Source organism: Marmota marmota, unplaced genomic scaffold (assembly GCF_001458135.2).
Source record: "Marmota marmota marmota unplaced genomic scaffold, marMar, whole genome shotgun sequence".
Classification (NCBI taxonomy): domain Eukaryota; kingdom Metazoa; phylum Chordata; class Mammalia; order Rodentia; family Sciuridae; genus Marmota; species Marmota marmota.
The window spans coordinates 23,947,860-23,968,163 of NW_026000241.1; the positions used below are offsets into that span (position 1 = coordinate 23,947,860).

At 36.7% G+C, this 20,304-nt stretch overlaps 1 long non-coding RNA gene across 1 annotated transcript in view; it reads left to right on the plus strand.

Moving 5' to 3' along the window:
- LOC125613725 overlaps positions 1–6,825 on the plus strand; it is an 86,306-nt gene extending 79,481 nt beyond the window's left edge. Inside the window, exon 3 of the long non-coding RNA XR_007344279.1 lies at positions 5,775–6,825. This is a non-coding gene — a long non-coding RNA (uncharacterized LOC125613725). The remainder of the gene's footprint in view (positions 1–5,774) is intronic.
- Positions 6,826–20,304: the final 13,479 nt, after the last annotated feature.

Sequence of the window (20,304 nt, forward strand, 5' to 3'; positions counted from 1 at the left end):
ATGGTTTGGATTATTATGAATTGTGAAATTAAGATAGTAGGTTATGAATAGCCCTTTAAAAAATAAAACAATAGCTTTTATAGATTTATATGTATCATCAATACAAATGTGCATTTGTATTCAGTAAGGGCAGATACCACCACATAAAACTTGCATGTGTATTGTGTGTGTGGAGTGTGTGTGTGTGTGTGTATTTACATGTTGCCAAACACATTTATTACTTCAGGTTGTGGTAAAAATAAGTTTGAAAAACACTTCTTCAAACCACCCTTCAGTATGTCTCATCTCAGCTATGATTTTGACTAAGACTGCTGTAGAGTGTGAAAGGGTGAAGGAACTCTGAACTGTCATTTAGAAGCAGATTGTGATCAGTTCTCAGATATATGATGAAAAAGCTGATGTTCTCCTGTCTGCATCTGAGGTTATGCCTAGATAGAGCTGGCTTCTCTTGAGTGTGCCCAGGACATAAGGCAGGACAAATTCGCTGGATCTGTCCAAATGCTGAAACAATCCCTTAGTAGAAGAGACTGAATGCTATCCTCCAAGTCCCACTGTGGTTAATTCAGAAAGCTTAATTTTGAGCAGGAGCACATCCTGGTTGACATGCCAGAATGTAATGGTCCTGAGATACGTGTATGGTTTGGTGTTAAATATGTAGACTCAGGAATCACCCCCCAAAATACCTCCAAGTGGGAGGCAAGTGAAATCCAAACTAGGTGGGTAAAAATTAGAGGTTGGTAAGGATGTGGTGAATTAGTACCATGAGTCTTTCCAAAGCAGGGCATTGAGTGCATTGCTCCGCTTGAATACTGTCTGTGGGAATGTGATCTCACTGTTTTCAGTCATCCCAATTATCAAGATATCTGGAAATTCAGATTTTTGATGTAAAATGACTGACTTCTAAGTATCAGCAACATGATACAAGTTTAATGATGTATCATAGGCCAATAAATTCCATGGGTAAGTTTTAGTCTCATGGCTCCTGGTTAACCTCTTTGATCGGACATAATATTTTTTAAAAATAAAGAATATTGTCCCTTTTCCGTGGGCAATAAAACAGCAGTTCCATCACCATTGTCCAAATTTTATTTATTGGACTTATACATAAATGAATACATATGACATTTATGTATAAGTCCCAATAAATAAAATTGACATGACAAAATGCTCCTCTGAGAGCGGAACAAAGCTTGGGCTACATCCATTTGCCTTTTTCCAGTTCTAGGCCTACTTCATTGATCCCTAGTTCTAGAAAAAGAGAAACCACAGATAGGAAAGCTAAAATATGACTCATTGACATGCGATTTTTTTCTTTTAATTCAAATTGACAGCTTGCCAGCAGGCTTCATTATTTCTTGAGATTATTCTTATATTGTAAGATTTATCATTAATGTAGAGTGCTTGTCTTTAAATTTTTGAATATATATTTAAGAAAGTACATATAGATCCATTAAGTGAGCAGGATTAAAGTGTTTAGGTAAAAGTTATAAACAAAAATATCTAGACACATTCTGTTTTAGCCCATTTATTTTCTTTTATTTGAGTGGTTTGGGTGTTGTTTTTTCTAATTTTTATTGGTATATTATAATCCTACATAACAGTGGGAATTGTTTCATATTTATACACACAGGTTACATAATTTAAAATTAACACTTTCAAAATCTATCCTGAAATTGCTATATCATTTCAGAAAAACACTTAAAATCTAAAATCAACACCAAAGTCATATAAGTTGTTCCATACAGTAACCTGGGAATCCTTTGGAATAAGGAAGAATATAAATGCAAAATCCAGAGGGTTCTTGTCTATTGTAAAGAGCTGATAATGAATCAATAAATGCTAGGGAAAACAGAATTACTTATAACTAAATTCCAATTAAAGTGAAGGGGATAGGACTTTGAGTTTTATGGTTAAATGAGATGCTCAAAACCTCACCGTTAATTTGTTATGAGGTGGGGACTAGAGTCTAGACTTTTCTGTTCTAAGATGATGTTTTCATTTTCCTATGTCTTCTCTCTCCAAATAGCACAGGGTTTCAAAAATCTCCTTAAGAAATATTTCAGGCACCTGATTCAAGATAACTTTGACAAAAAAAATACTAAGACTAAATATTTTGCTACACACATATTTTGTTTTAAATAGAACTTATATATAACCTTTGCATAAGATCATTGGCAGCCTTTGAGAGAGGCTTCTCAGACTGCAGAATATAAACGTGGTGAGGAAAGCATCTTAAAATGTCAGTGATTTGCTTAATAAATTTCAAATGCTTTATACAAATTATATAGGTCCTCTGGCCTTTCTTTCTTCCCATCCACTGAATTTGATGGCAGGAATAGAAATAGACATATGTAGAGATATTACTTATATATTTACATACATAGAAATATTATTTGTTCTTCTAATAACTATTCCATACTATGTAGTGAAGAACCATTTTTTAAAAATGTATATTCATGAACACAGACTCCATCAAAATGAAAGCAGCTCTTGAACAGAAATAATCTGTCAGTATATGCTCTGTCTCCTCTTACTTCCTGTCCACAGATCATTTTTTTGCTAACTTCTGTTGAACTCTTGACCTTGGGTAAAGATGCAGCTTTGCATGAATTTTTGAAAGTGACTTTTGGTGGTTTAGCTGCTAAATGTGTATGATAGAAATCCAGCTTACCTTGGAGGCTCTCAGGGTTTTTAACGTCCCATGCCAGAAAGCAGAGCAGTCTGGGGAAATTCAGCTAATGTCTCCCAGCTGTGCAGGAGAAGTGTGAACAGCTCTGTCAGAAGAGCTGCTTCTTTCTCTTCTTTTCCAGACAGCCTATACTCAAACCATCACTTCTCATTTGCCATTTGGACAATGGTGATGGAACTGCTGCTTTATTGCCCACGGAGAAGGGGCATGAGGAGTCTGAAGCTGGTCTTGCAGTGGCCCTGGACAAAAGAAGTTTGAGACTCAGCTCTGGTCCTGAAGAACACATAGAGAAGGCTGACACAATACATATATTCACATCTTTAGCCTCAAGGTTGCTGGTTGACCAATAAATAAATGAGGAGAAATGGCATTTCTGCCATTTCTGGAGTTGTGGTCATTTCCAGGTGAGCAAATTAAATGCCATTGCTCAGTCCTGGGAGCAATCCAGGATTTCTTGGTAAATCTCCAAAGCATTTTTGTACAAATGTTGGGGCTGCTGTATGATCAAGGCTGTTGGAAGAAGTGACAGAAACATAGGGAACAAAAATCTTCAGAAATAAATATTAAATTTTAGCCACAGGGCAATGCTTGCCAACCTCAATGCTTTAACAAAACCCAGATATTGGATGACTGTGTATGCTTAGCACTATTTGTAGCAAACCCTGCAGCAGCCACACCCCCATGTTTCCCTTCCTATAGCAAAACCCATCTGTCCAGGTAGAGGCTGAAAATATTGGAGACTTGCTTTCTTAGCTTCTTTCCAGACAGGGTTATTTTACATGTCATAATTCTGATCTGTGGAGAAGACTGATTGGTGACTTCCAAGAAAGATTTTTCTTAAAAGAAAAAGCTAAGAAAAGCTGTTTTCTCTTCTTTCTTCTTGATCTTTTTGCATTACAATGAAGCTTTGTGAGAATTGGGACTACTTTTTTCATTTTTATGTGGTTATGTTTCCATGCATACAATAAAGCCTGGTACTTAGTATTTTCTCCTAATATTTACTTAATAACTGAATGATCAAATGCAAATATTTGTGAGAGGCTGATGTTTAGAACTGCGGCAGCCATTTTGCAACCTTGAAGTAGCTACCTCTGTGACAAGAGGCAGCACCCTGAGCGTGGCACTGTGAAAGGTCTTTCATGACGTCATTTCACTAAGACAGACTTGTGGCAAATTACCTCTGCATTTCTCATTAATATTATACATCAGCTTCCCTACTGGTGAGAATATACTCATGCACTCATTCAACAAATACTTATTGAGTTCCCACTCCATGCTGGAATCTGCCTTAAATCCTAGGGATAGAGCAGGGAACAAAGCAAAGTCTTTATCTACATTCTAATGGAATAAGAGCAAAATAAACAAATTCACAGGCAAATATATTTTATTTGGTGATTAGCACGATGGATAAAATAAAGCTGAGTGAGGAGGAATTACAAGGCTGAGCTCTCTGAGAAGGACTTGTTTAATATCATTGAATGAAGGAAGGAAGAGAGGGAGAAGCAGTGTTGTTGGTTAGACCAAAATGAGTGAGTGGGGAGGAGAGGAGAGAGGCGCTCAGTCAGAGAGGTGATGGGCAGCCAGCTCAGAGGAACCTCTCAGGCTGTTGTAAGGACTGACTTTACTCCACCCGAGATGGGAAGCTATTGAGGGGAAACAAAATTTTAGCAGAGGGGTGACTTATCTAATTTATATATATTTGAAATTCCTCTGGCTGTTGTATTAAGAATAGATTATTGGGTGTAAACAGGGAACTATTTACAATGACTCTGGAATAACACAGGCAAAAGATGATGGTGGATTAGGTCAAGGTGGAACTGGTGGAGGTGTCTGGAGTGGCCAGATCTGTATATGTTTTGAGGATGGAGTCATATTTTCACAAACCATTTTTGATGAAAGACTATCACTATATACTTTTATTTTAGAAGTTTAAAAAAATGTGTTTGGCCATTCACTCCCCGTTCATTTACTATGTATTTATCACCATGTTCAAGACTTATTTTAAAAAGCTTCTTAAAGAATTGGCTATTTTATAGTTAATATTAAGCAATCCCTAAAGATGATGGTCATTTCTATAATAATCTCTTCTAATCCCAATAACATTTTTGAGAAGAAATATGCTAGTCAATTTTAACTCATTTGCACAATTTTAAAGGATCTAATTCTTCTTTTTATTGTCATTCGAATTTTGAATGCTAGAGCTAATGTATTAGAACCCCAAGTCTTTATTTAAAAAATCACTTATGAGGGCCTTACTTAACTTGTTGTAGTCAGCTTTCATTACTATAACAAAATATTTACATCAATCAACTTATTAAGGGGAAAGGTTTATTTTGGTCCACAGTTTGGGAGGTTCTATTCCATGTTTAATTGACCCCATTTGCTTTGTGCCAGTGGCGAAGCACATCAGGGCAGGAATGTGTGGCAAAACAAGTGGAAGGGGCTCAGGTTCCCCAATGTACTTCAAGAACATGCCCCCAATAACCTAAAAGCCTCCAACTAGGCCTCATTTCTTGAAGTTTCCACTACTTTCAAGAGTGCCAACCTGGAAACAAGCCTTCAACATACAGGCCTCAGGAGACATTATTCAACATCTAAAATCATAGCACTTAATTTCTGTATTTTAAAGATGGAGATCTTGATGTGCTGACCTGTGAGCCTCACTTTCTTCATAAGCATAATGAGGTGATTGTACTAAATGTTCTCCAAGACTTCCTTAAGTTTTATAATTTCTAATATTTAAAGTATAAAAGTTTCTTATAGGAGGATGGGCACTGTGGCACATGCCTGTAATCCCAGCCGCTCAGGAGGCTGAGGCAGGAGGATCATGAGTTCCAAGCCAGCCACAACAACAACAGTGAGGTGCTAAGCAACTCAGTGAGACCCTGTCTCTAAATAAAATACAAAATAGGGGTGGGAATGTGGCTCAGTGGTCAAGTGCCCCTGAATTCAATCCCTGGTACTTCCCGTGCCAAAAAAGTTTGTTATAGGCATACACTATCTTTAAATACCCAAATCTCAGTAGCTTGAGTTTCATTTGTTTGAGATCAGTAAATCCAGATACTGACTGTATTTCCTTCTCCAGGTACTTCAAGAAAGACCCACGAAAGGCCTCCACATTCCATGGATCTACCCAGATGTCATTTGCTATGTTGGCCAGCTGACCAGCTGATCTGGGCCGTGGGCCAATGGTCATTCTACTTCTGTCTCCTTTTGCCAATCACAGGCATCTGCACTTCCTTGGACTGCTTATGTACAGTAAAAAGAGTGCTATGACTTTCAGTGGGAGTTTCCTAGAGACTGGAGGACAATTCAGTGGGATTCTAATAAAAATGGTTACCCAATTCTATTGGTCCTGGGAGTTCACACTGTCGAGTCTTTTGACTGTGGTTCTCTACTAGGTTTTTCTTTGTCTAACTCCTCCGCTTGGCTTTAATGTAGTTATATAACTATGCAAAAGGGACCATTACTTGTTCCAAAGAGAGAGACTGAAACACATCCACCATAGTCATTAGGATAGCTGTATGAGTTCCCTGTGGTTACTATAACAAATGGTTATAAGCATGGTGGCTTAAAACAACACAAATTTATTCTTTCACAGTGCTGGAGGTCAGAGTCCGAATCAGCATCACTGGGCAGAAATCAAGGTGTCGACAAGGCTGTACTCCATCTGGCGGTTTGAGGGGAGAATTATTTCTGGCCTCTTTCAACTTCTGGTGGTAACAGCATTGCTTGATTTGTGCCTGCCTCATGGTCATACTGGCCCCTCCTTTTCTGTCTGTGTCAAATCTCCTGCTGCGTCCCTTTTGCAATAGTACGTATTATATCATTTAAGGGCCTGTGTGATAATCTTCCAGTCTCAAGATCCTTTGTGTAAACACATCTTCCAAGACCCCTTTCCAATAATATAATGTTTACAGGTGCCATGAAGTAGGACCTGAGGGCTCTTATTCAGTCTGCTTCAGTGGTCTTCGGTGCTATTCAGCAGATAACTTTCAATCTGCAATCTAGACAAGGGTAGTAATGCTGACTTCCTTTGGTTGGGTGAAGGATATAACTAGCTACAGCAAATGAGTAGAAGCAACTTGTACCACATCCAGCTCAGAAAATAAAATTGTTTATAACCATCCTTAAAAGATTGATTCCTTTTGCTATGAACTCAGTAATTTTGGAATGATGGTTATATTATTAACCTGGGATCCAGAAAGAGGAGATATGGTATAGAGCTCCCTGCTAATTTGCAATGACATAGAGGATGAACAAGGAATAAATTTGTTCTATTAAAAGTTACTAAGGTCATGGGCTGGGGATGTGGCTCAAGGGGTAGCGCGCTCGCCTGGCATGTGTGCGGCCCGGATTCAATCCTCAACACCACATACAAACAAAGATGTTGTGTCCACCGAAAACTAAAAAATAAATATCAAAAAAATTCTCTCTCTCTCTCTCTCTCTCTCTCTAAAAAAAAAGTTACTAAGTTCAGATTTTCAAAATTTATTTGTTCTTCAATTAGGAATCCCTTCCTTTTTCCAATCTCCTGTCCCTAGATCCCAGCAACCACTAACTACTTTCATCTCTATGGACTTCTCTATTCTGGACATTTCACAGGAAATCATGCTCTCCATGGCTTTTTGTGCCTGGCCTCTTTAGCATAATGTCCATAGGGTTCATCTATATTGTAACATATATTTGTACTTCATTCTTTTTTATGGCTGAATCATAGTCCATTGTATGAATTGATCCCATTTTGTTAATTCACTGGTCCGTTAGTGGACACTTGAGTTGTTTATATTTCTAGATATTGTGAATCATGTTGCTATGAACTTGTTTATGTACAAGTTTTTGTGTGGACATTTGTTTTTGATTCTGGGTCGTTCAGTCTTGGAATTACATGTGGATCATGAATAGTCCAACCTTATTCCTATTCAAAATCTTCTTGAGAAGATGAGACTACATATAACTACTGTCACAAATTACTATAACTTGGATTTAGAACCATGGAAATTTATTATTGTTTGAACAATATAGTTTATTATTGTTCTGGAGGTCAGAAGTCCAAAATTAATCTCCCTGAGTCAAAATTAAGGTGTTAGCAGGTTCTCTCAGGGAATCTATTTCCTTACTTTTTCTATTTTCTTTAGCTGCAATTTGTCTCCTTCCATCTTTAAAGCCAGTAGTTTCTCACACTGTATCATAGTAACTCTGACTCTTCTCTTCCACATTGGAAAAAAACCTTAGTTTTTATATTAGGCTTATGGGAATAATCTAGGGTAGTTCTTTACTTTAAGTTTATCTGGTTAGCAACCTTCATTCTGACTGCAACCTAAACTCCTCTTACTATAACATAGAAAGAATATTTATAGATTTTGGCATAGACATCTTCAGGGGCTCATTATACTACCAACCACACTGCTTTTTAGACATTTTCTAATCCTTTGGAAATAATTGTCACACACACACATGTGCACACAAACACTCACACACATAAATACACACACTTTTCTAAGCAAATCAATAAAATATAGATAGAAGACAGTGTAATTCAATAGATGAAAAAAAATCTATCTGTTGTGAATACAAAGTATATAGCCACTTTGGAAGATAATTTAGCAGTTTCTTTCAAATCTAAATACGCTATCACCATATGCTCCAGTAATCACACTCTTCAGTATTTACCCAGAAGAATTGAAAAGGTATTTACATACAAAAACCCACACATGGATGTTTCCAGCAGCTTTATTCATGATTGTCAAAAATTAGAAACAACCAAGATGTCCTTCAGTAAGTAAATGAATAAACAAACAGTGGTACATCCAGACAATGGAATGTTACTCAGATATAAAACAAAAGGAGGCATGAAATCACAGAAGGACTTGGAGGAAACTTGAATAATGCTAAGTGAAAGAAGTCAATCCAGAACAAACTCTTTTATTATGCCAATTATGTGACATTCTGGAAAAGATAAAACCCTGGAGACAGCAGAAAAATCAATGATTGCCAGGAAGAGAAACAGGGACCAAGAGATCGTGCATGGGGGAATTTTAGGGCAGCGAGACTGTTCTGTATGATACTGTGATAGCAGGATGTATCATTATATACTTGTCAAGACCCACAGAATGCACAACATAAAGAATGTTGCTGATATGATCTATGAATTTAAGTTAACATATCAAATTGGCTCATCAATTGTAACAAGTGTATCCCTGTGATACAAATGTTAATAACATGGGAGACTGTAGGTGGGCAGTGGTGGGGGATTCCTGGGAACTATTTATCTTCTGCTTGATATGTCTATAAACCCAAAATTTGCTCTAAAAATAAACTTTACAATTATTTTAAAATTCAATTGAAGAGACACCACCTCTTATCACTATAAAAGTCAAGGTTTCACACCAATCCTCTGTAGCTCTTTTATCTGCACTTTTCAAATCTCTGTATTTCAGAAATCTTTCTCTGTCTACAATTAGAAGTCCATTTGGATGGTTTTTCCCCCAAAACAAGGTCGATTGGCTTCAAAAATAAAGTCTAACCTCTACATCATGAAGGATAGAAGTGATCTATAACTTTCAAATGACAGCTTTTCCAGAATCAATTCATTAAAATTTTAAATATACTTAGGGTCCAGACCTCACTTGCAGTGGGGTCCATCACCCCACGACGCCTATAACATGGTTAAGAAATCCAAGAATGAGTCTCCATGCTGAGTGGCTCTTTATGGAGCTGAAATTCAGGGGAATTTCATGTCAGATAACAACCATCGTACATTTAATCTCCAAAGAAGTTATTTTTGCACTTCCTAAGTCATCCTCAGACCCCCAGGGAAGTTGTTCCTTTAGAAGAGAAGAAAAGTCTCCACCAGTGAATACTGAAACAGACATCTGAGCATTGCTATCATTTCCTGTTTTTCTGTGAGGATTTGTGGCAGCTCAAACTTGCTCATCATTATCACTTCTGTTCAAAAATTATGAAAATTCAAGTCAATCACCAAGAAAGTGAGTTCATATAAATTGGAGGCAAGATTTCTAGCCTGGATCTCATGGTCCCAGACCATATGGGCTATTGTTTTATACGAAGTTAAAAAAAAAAAAAAGAATCTTCAACTAGTTAAACTAAAACAGCTCAATTTGATCCTTCTTCCATTGGTTTTACAGCTGTAGCCATTATTTACAAGTCTTCTAGTTGTCTTTATTCTCTCTCTCTCTCTCTCTCTCTCTCTCTCTCTGTGTGTGTGTGTGTGTGTGTGTGTGTGTGAGAGAGAGAGAGAGAGAGAGAGAGAGAGATTTACCACTGAGCCACATCCCCAGCCCTTTATATTTCTATTTTGAGACAAAGTCTCACTATGTTGCTTAGGGCTTCACTAAGTTATTAAGGCTGGCTTTGAACTTGTGATCCTCCTGCCTCAGCCTCTTGAGTTGCTAGGATTATAGGCATGTGCCACCACACCTGGCTTTATTCTCCCTAAACTCCAAATAGCACCCTTGCTCAGAAACCTAATAGTTTCTGGTGGTCATATCATTGCCAATCCCCGTCCCCCATCCGTAGCAAGAAGTATTATTACATGTAAAGAATGCAAGAGTCATAGTCATGCTCCTTCTGGGTTTGAAATCTATCAGGCACACGTCTGGGTATTTATTTTGTAGTTAGTGCAGAAATTCAATGTAGAAATATCTCACCTTATAAGATCCATTTACTTAGGATGTATGTGAAAGGAAGGTGCTACTTCTCTGCTATGTATTTTGTCTCACTACCCCTTCTTGTTAGTTTTCATTTTTGTATGTAATTTTTCATGTCGGTGCTAGAAAATAAAACAGGAAACATGTCCAAGGAATCCCCTATGTGTTTAATTATTAACTTTAAGAGTATGTGATTCTGATCACTTTGTTAAGGCGGTATCCAGTAGCTTTCTCCATTGCAAAATGACTATTCTTTCTTTTGTAATTAATAGGCATTTACAGGAAGATACTTTGAGGTTGTGTCGATATTCTGCTCTTAGTAACTTAGCATCTACTTAGTAACTTAGCATCCACTGATAATCATTATCTTGCTCAAGTATTACTATGATGTTTATCAAATGGTGATTTTTCACTTTTTATGTCCCTTACGTGAGGCATTAAGAAGAACATTATATAGGTAGTGTTCCTGTCAAAATGACATAACTTGAGTCTAAATGTGAGAAAACATCAGGCAGGTCAAAATGGAGGCTACTCTACAAAGAAATGACCTGTAATCGTAAAGATGACAATACAATAGAAGAATAGGAAAGACTGAGGAACAGGTACAGACTAAATGAGCCCTAAAAGATGTAACAACTAAATACAGTGTATGGTTTTAGATGGGACATTGAACCCAAAAAATTACTGTGAAGATATTATTGGGACAGTTGGCAAAATTGGGATATTGACTATAAACTAGGCAATCATATTGCATTAGTGTTAAATTTCACAACAAGACCTGCATTGTGGTTATTTGAGGGGAGAATATTGTTTAGAAATACTTTGATAATTAAGAATAATGAGAAATGATATTGGCAACTTATTCTCAAGTGGTTCACACACACACAAAAAAACAATATGCATGTATGCAATTAAAGCAAGACTGATCAGGCAAACACAGCAAAATGTTAGAAATGGGTGAATCTAGACAAAGCATTCATGGGAACTCTTTGTGCTATTCTTGTAGCTTTTAAGTTTGAAATTATTTCATAAAATGTTAAACTATTGCTTCTGCATAAAAATATCTGATCTTGTATATTTATTGCTTTTTCAAAAAAAAATCTGACAAAGCTATCTTAAATACTATATAGAAATCTGCTCTTTTGACTTATACTTCCTAACTGCAAGAAACTTCTCTCATATGTACTTTCCAATTACAGAGAACCCCTTAATTACAAAAATAGGTGAGAATTTACAATGTTCCATATGTTTAGATATGCAATGTCCTTCAAAAGCACATATTTGACATGAGGCAAGAATTTTCAGAGGTGAAATGATTACATTATGAGAACTGTGACCTAATCAATGGATTCATCCATTAATATGGATTAACTGGGCCATAATTATAGGCAGGTAAGGTTTAGCTGGAGGAAGTAGGTCACTGGGGGTGTACCTTTTATATTTTGTCCTTGGTGAGCAGAGCTCTCTCTGCTTCCTGACCTCACCATTAGGGGAGCTGCCTTCCTCTCCTGGGCCCTTCTCCTATCACCCCAGCCCAGAGCTATGCAGTCAGCCATCTACGGACTGAGACCTCAGAAACCATGAGCCCCAAATGTACTTTTCCTCTTCTAAGTTATTCTTTTCGGGTCTTCTGATCATAGCAGCAAAAAGAAGACTGAAATATATAAAGGAACACTAGAAATAATTACACAATTAGACTTTTGGAAACCTAGAGCACCAATCATCACAATTCGTGGTTCAAGAGTGTCTCTAGAAATCCAGCTATTTTACATTCTTCAACAGCTTGTAGTCATTAATCTTTTGCCTAAAAACTATGTCATTTTCAGCATTTAGCTTTTTTCTGTCTCTGATTCCTCTGTTTCTCCTTGTGTATCTTGCGTTCAAAATTTCACGAGAGCGTCTTTATTGGGTTATTTAGTCACCATCTAATATTGAACACTACAGTTGGACAGAGTTCTTATCCTAGTCCATAACATAGGCAACTGGACTCCCTTGTTTGAACTCACAATCCTAATCTGATGTGTATCAAAATCAAATTTCAGGGTAATCCCTGTTGAGGTCCCTTCTTATCCCTGTAAGAGTACTGTTTTTATTCTTCACATTTGAATAGTCCTACTCATTTAAAAAAAATCAAATTTTAGGTTCTTGGCAACCTCAATAACAGTGATGGGATTCTATACGACATCATTACTTCCTAATCCAATGAACTGTGGCCAGAATGTCATGTCCCTAGAACACAAAGAAAAGAAGCTTAGGAGAAGGGAACCATCTGTGGCCTTCAAATGGGACTATTCCTGCTCCTTAGTCTGTCCAAAGAATGACAGAATATATTGGTTCAATTTACACATTCTCCATGTGTCATGGTTTAGATGTGGGGTATCCCCAGAAAGCTCATGTGTGAGATGATGCAAGAAGGTTTAAATGAGAAACGACTGGATTATAAAAGCCTTAATCAAATCATTGAGTTAATCCCTTAATGGGGATTAACTAAATGGTAACTGAAGTCAGGTAAGGTGTGGCTGGAGAAAGTGGGTCCCTGGGGGGCATGTCCTTGGGGTATATATTCTGTATCTGGCAAGTGGAGTCTTCCTCTCTCTCTCAGCTTCCTGATTATCATGTGAGCTGCTTCCCTGTACCATACTCTTCCACCATGATGAAGCTGGCTGTATATGGACTGAGACCTCTGAAACTATGAGCCCTTAAATAAACTTTTCCTCTTCTACAATTGTGCTGTCAGGTCTTTTAGTCACAGCAGAGAAAAGCTGACTAAAACACTATGGGAAAGAAATCATCATGCCTTCTTTTTCTGAGCCATCAAGTATATATCAAGAATCCATGTCACTTGTGCCATGAAGCACATGGAGTTTGAAGTCAAAGACATTGACTCCAATTCTCAACCCTATTACCTATTGGCAACATGGTTTTGAAAAATCAAGTTGTCTGGATCTTGTTTAATTCACTGGTAAAATGAAGATAGCAATAGTTACTTGTTGGAGGGTTGACTGGCCCTTGGGGAGGACTGTTGTGGGGATTAAATAAAATGATGTGCACAAAGCACTTTGTATAGTGTTTAGTACACATAATGGTGAGTGATTGATAACAGGTAATATCGTCATTTAAAACCCTTTTGCAGAACTACTGCCCATCTGCAGGTAAGGCCAGTATGTGAAGGTTTTTTCAGCAATCATTTGTGGGTGAGAGGAGCTTCCCTGTATTTTCTGTTTTCTGGATCCTTTTTTTGAAAGAAAATATTTTAAATTTTGAAATAGTAATTTTCAGAGATAGTTCCAGTGCACTCTTTGCTCAGCTTCACCCCCAAATAACATCTGATATTACCATACTATATTGCCTAAGCCAAAAAATTTATATTGGAACAAACTATGGACTATAAGCTTCATTTGTATTTCATGGACTGAACTTTTTCTCTTTTCTTCCTATTTCAGTCAGCTTTTTTTCTGCTGTGACCAAAACACCCTACAAGAACAATTAGAGGAGGAAAAGTTTGTTTGGAAGGCTCATGGTTTCAGAGGCCTCAGTCCATAGATGGCTAACTCCATTGCTTAGGGCCTGAGGTGAGGCAGAACATCATGGTGGAAGGGTGTGGCAGAGGGAAGTGGATCGAGATAGGACAGCAGGATGGGGAGGGGGGAGAGCACACTCTGTTCAACAAGGACAAAATATACACTCCAGTTACTCCTCATCAGGGGATTAATGCACTGATTAGATTAAACATCATGAAATCCAATCATTTCATCTCTAAACTCTCTTGCATCTTCTCACCCATGAGCTTTGCGGGGACACCACCTCCAATTCCTACTCACTCCATCCATTTCTGTTTCTTCTTCCTATGGCATTTCTAATTATTATAGGCAATAAATTCCAGGTGACAATTAACAAGGAAGCATTTGACTTAACTCTCAAGTATCATGGGCTATTTGTTAATCCTCCATTGTAACAGCCATCATTCTCCTAGAAAGATGGGCTGAAACTTCTCTATAAAACACTGGTCTTTTTTGATGTGAAACATGGGTATATTGTTGAGGAAAATCCAATTCTTCCAAAGACACACAGGGTAAAAGAATTTTGCTTTGGAATATAATGATGAAAAACATTGTCATATCAGGGTATTTGCCACTACTGAAGGTTAATTTACCAACAGCACTTAGATATAATAATCCTCTAGAATTTGACAACTCTAGCTTCAAAAGTGTTATGGTTTAGATGTGGTATCCCCTCACTTTGCCCCACCACGTTCCTCTTCGTTGTGAAACATGGTTAAATGCAGGCTCACTAAAGGAAGGCTGGTAGTTTGAGGAAAAGAAAAGATGTAATTTATTACCATTCACAGGGAACTCATTTTCATTCTGCAGTGTCTTACAATGTCTAGCTTATATAGCCTACTAAGGGATGCATTATGACCAGCTGTGACCTGTTGACATTCATAAATATCTAAATAGACAGAGTTACGTCCAACAGAATGGAGTTGGAAAGTTCCTGCAAATCCTTGCAAGTGAGAAATAGCTCTGTGGTAAGGACTGCTCCTCAGAAGCAACATCTGAATTGAAAGATACGTGAAACGTCACTGACAACACGGCTGTGGCATTGCGAATACCATCATAACCCTCATTGCCACAGTAGCAAAACTGATTTAAAAGAATTTATATAATGTGGGAGAGTGTCAATATATAGGTCTTACACAATATTAGTTGTGGAACTTTATTTTTTAAACTCCTCATGTATTATGGGGTTTTGTCAATTTGCCAATCAACACTTTTTCATCATGGATAAACTTATAACAACTGTATTTATTTTGTTGACAGTGAGTTTGTAATTTCTAATGAAGCAAAACTATTTTTCTCCAATAAATTTATAAATTTCCCTTTTTTGTAGTACTGAGGATTAAAACCAGGAGCATTCCCCTTCTGAGCTACATCTCTAGTACTTTTTATTTTTAATTTTATTTTGAGATAGACACTCATTAAGTTGCCAATGCTGGTCTTGAACTTGTGATCCTCTTCCCTCAGCTCCCTGAGTTGCTGATATTATAGGCAAGCACCACTACAGGCCTGGATATTTTTCTTGATTATCCATATATTTCTCATCAGAATCACTATCTAGGCCTTCAATAAATATTGAAACTTTCCTCCAAATACTTCAGTTATAGTTTTGTGCTTTATTTCATACATTTTTTATTGAAACAATTTAAAAAATTATAGACTCATAGACAGTTGCAAATAGAGTATAGATAGCTGCTTGTACTCTGTACTCAGTTTTTCCCAATGGCAATATCTTATATAATTACAGTACAATATCAAAAGCAGGAAACAGACATGGCACAACACAATATGAAATTGAATAGCATTCAGATTTCACTAATTTTTACATGCACTCACTGTGTGTGTGAATAGTTCTATAAAGCTCTACTCTCTGTATTGATGCATGCAACCACAACCACAACCAACACACCACAATCAAGACACATAACTCTTCCATCACCACGAAAAAGCTTCCTGGTGTTACCTCTAACCTATGGTGCCTGTCTCCAGATGTGACCATAGTGTCTGATTTACTGTTTCTACTGTCAGACTGATCTAAGTATGTTTCTTCCCCAGAGAAATTCAAGCTGTAAATCTGGTTTAAAACCTCCCGCTTGTTAAGGATAGGGTTATCATTCAGATATAGCTCTTCACCAGATACATAGTTTTTATCTGGGAAGATACTTAACTTGAAAATTTGACTTTGAAATGCTTTTAATAAATAATGCAATGAGGTAGAGAAATTTTTAACTTTTTCATAATAGATACCAAGTAATCTCCTCTAAAGGAAAGATTCATCGTTGCAAAATATATGAAGTGTCTGGGAGAGATGTGAGGTGTTGAGGGGTCTAGGTTTGATAGGTGCCAGAAATGATAAAGAAAGGAGGAACTCATATGTGAGATGAGGGCAGGAATTTGTTGTGTTGCATCTCAAAGAGGAAGGAAAGTGAATGGCTATAGGGCATCTTTGAGTGTAGATGCTAATAATTCTCTCAGTTTATTTCCGTTGCTATAGTTTGAGCCTTTCTTTAATCTTAGCCCGGAACTCTTCAATAAAGTCTGCCAAACTCATCTGCATGCCATTTCCCTGTATTCACGTATCACTCCTTCCATTCAGCAAACATTAGTTGAATAAATCTTGGGTTCTCAGCATGTTATAGACTTGAAGGTTATGGTAGAGAACAGTATGAGCCTGTGATGTCATGGGGTTTACGTTCTTGTTGGAGAGAAACCATAAACAGATAAATAAATGCAATTTGTGATGCCTGCTACCCAATATGATGAAGAAAAATAAGGAAGGGTGCTGAGGCAGCCGATGAGAGGGTGCACATGTGGTATTTTAGAAATGGTGGTTAGACATCAATAGACTTAAAGATAAGAACCATATGATCGTCTCGATAGATGCAGAAAAAGCATTCAACAAAGTACAGCATCCTTTTATGTTCAAAACACTAGAAAAACTGGGGATAACAGGAACTTACCTCAACATTGTAAAAGCTATATATGCTAAGCCCCAGGCTAGCATCATTCTAAATGGAGAAAAACTGAAGGCATTCCCGCTAAAATCTGGAACAAGACAGGGATGCCCTCTCTCACCACTTCTATTTAATTTAGTCCTTGAAATACTAGCCAGAGCAATTAGACAGACAAAAGAAATTAAAGGCATAAAAATAGGAAAAGAAGAACTTAAAATATCACTATTTGCGGGCAATATGATCTTATACCTAGAAGACCCAAAAGGGTCTACAAAGAAACTACTAGAACTAATAAATGAATTCAGCAAAGTGGCAGGATATAAAATCAACACGCATAAATCAAAGGCATTCCTGTATATCAGCGACAAAACTTCTGAAATGGAAATGAGGAAAACCACCCCATTCACAATATCCTCAAAAAAAATAAAATACTTGGAAATCAACCTAACAAAAGAGGTGAAAGATTTATACAATGAAAACTNAAAAAATGACAAAATCATGGATTTTGCAGGGAAATGGATGGCATTAGAGCAGATTATGCTAAGTGAAGCTAGACAATCCTTAAAAAACAAATGCCAAATGTCTTCTTTGATATAAAGAGAGCAACTAAGATCAGAACAGGGAAGAAGAGCATGAGGAAAAGATTAACATTAAACAGAGACGAGTGGGGGGAGAGAAAGGGAGAGAGAAGGGAAACTATGGAAATGGAAGGAGACCCTCATTGTTACACAAAATTACATATAAGAGTTTGTGAGGGGAAAGGGGAAAAAAAACAAGGGAGAGAATTAAACAACAGCAGATGGGGTAGAGAGGGAAGATGAGAGGGAAGGGGAGGGGGGATAGTAGGGGATAGGAAAGGTAGCAGAATACAACAGTCATTAATATGGTATTATGTAAAAATGTGGATGTGTAACCGATGTGATTCTGCAACTTGTATTTGGGGTAAAAAATGGGAGTTCATAACCCACTTGAATCAAATGTATGGAAGATGATATGTCATGAGCTTTGTAATGTTTTGAACAACCAATAAAAAAAAAAAGAAATGGTGGTTAGAGGAGGTGACATTTCAGCAGTAACAGGAATGAACCGAGGTTTGAGCTATGCAGAGATCTAGGATGACCATTCCAGAGGTGTTGCTGAGTGTTAAGGTCCCTGCAGAAGAAGTCAGCTTGATGTGTTTAACACAAATAAAATGCTGGCCATTGTGCCTCAAGAACAGTGACAAACAGGAAGAGTTTTAGGAAATGATGTTCATGGTTATGGTGGAAAAAAGGGACAGAGCTCCCTTAAGTGAAATAAGTGGACCAGAAGAAACTTCTAGAACCCAGGGGTTGGAAGCTTGTGCTGCTTCTGAGAATAAGTCATCATCTCTCACCTCATTCCAGAAAACTTAGATACCACTTTCAACTTCTGGAGACAAAGTAATGGAAGTCTAAGAGGTGGTCTCATCTTGGAGAGGCCAGCAGGTGCTGACACATGGGTTCCTCTGAGACAACTCTTTAGCAATACTTGAACCTTCCTCAAAAGTTTTATTTTGGGTTATTATAGTTTTCCAAGAAGCTACTGTGTCACTTGGATGTTCCAGTCATTCTTTAATGTGACTCATTGAATTGTAATAATAAAATCACTAGAGTGTACACTCCAGGAGAGTCATTTATATGTCTGCATTCTAACTTTTCCCAGCCCCTACAAAAGTGCCTGTCACATAAAAGTAGTCCAACAAATATTTGATGAAGAAATCAAAGTAACAATAAAGCAATTATTCAATTTTGAACTCCAAATAGCACATACTTCCATCCTTTAAAAATTAGCTTGTTTATTTAAAACATTACTATCGTGGATAATTATGTGTTGACAATTTTTCTGTCACCAGAAGGAAAATAGTACAGAATCACTTATTTCATCTTGGCTTTCCAAGTAGAACATTTTTATAAAAAATACAATTTGATCACAGAACATCTATAATAACTTCTAATATTTTCAAGGAATCAAAGCTTAATTTAGATAGATGATGTTCTCAACCAGATTTTATGACATATTACCGACAGTTTGAAGAGTGTCGATCTAAATTGAAAATATGCCAGGTTTATTAACACCAGCATTAACAGACTTTTTAATTAAGTTGCTGATTCTGTCAATAACATAGTTCACAGTTGTTTCTGAAAAGAGTGTATAAGCAATTCTTTTTTAAAACATAACTTTTGTTCTACAACTTTTATGTTACAAGCATAGAGAGGGACAAAGTATTAATGAATGTGCAAGAATCTAAGTGAAATTTCATGATGTGTTATTTACTGCTTAAAAAATAATTTTTAAAAAAAGATGTTTTAATTTGTTCTCTAAAACGTAAGACTTCCTTATCAGAAAGTTTAAATGTACTATTGAATCAATTAAAATTTATGTTTTAAGGAACAAATTGATCCTTCAGAAATCCTGGTTCTTGGATAGATGGTTGACAGCATCTTCAAGAGCATTTCTAATACAGCTTTCAGTGAGCTGGAAGTGAAAATTACATTTCTCATGCTGTTTTATATCATAAAGATTTTACCTTCACTCTCCCATGGTACAATAAATGCTACCTGTCTTTGTACCAAACGTACAACGCAAAAGGTGCTTTTTTCCATAAAACCTGGAAAAGATGTGATATTCCAGCCTAATTATATAATTTAAATGAAACATCTAAAAGCAGAGACCTCATTTCCAGGAATGACTGGTCCTTAAGAGAGTCTTACTATTTAAATTTTGGAGCCACAAAGTCCAAATGAGAATATTTTCCTAAGATATGTTGACATTCACATTTATTAATTTATCTGTTAATGTTTTATTTTGCATGTAACATTTTAAGAAATGCCTTCCTACACTGAATAATTTGATTCAGATTTCTAGGACTAAAGTCAGATTTGTTGTAGCTCATGAAACCTCAGCAATTGTTTTTATATTTCATGTATCAATTATTATTTCATATATTAACTTGGTCCTTTATATCCAACCTTTTTTAAATTTATTCTGATTTGTTATACATGATGGCAGAATGCAATTAATTTCATATTATACATATAGAGCACAATTTTTCAAGACACTGGTTGTATACAAAGTATTTTCACACTATTTGTGTCTTATACATATACTTAGAGTAATGATGTCTAACTCATTACACAAGCATTCCTAGCCCCTTCCTGCCTCCTTTCCCCTCCATCCCCCTTGCCCTATCTAAAGTTCCTCCATTTTTCCCATGCTCCCCCACAATCGCCATTATGCATCCTCATATCAAAGAAAACATTCGACTTTTGGTTTTTAAGATTGGCTAACTTCACTTAGCATTATACTCTCCAAATTCATCCATTTACCTGCATATGCCATGATTTTATTCTTTTTAATGCTGAGTAATTTTCTATTGTGTGATATATATATATATATATATATATATATATATA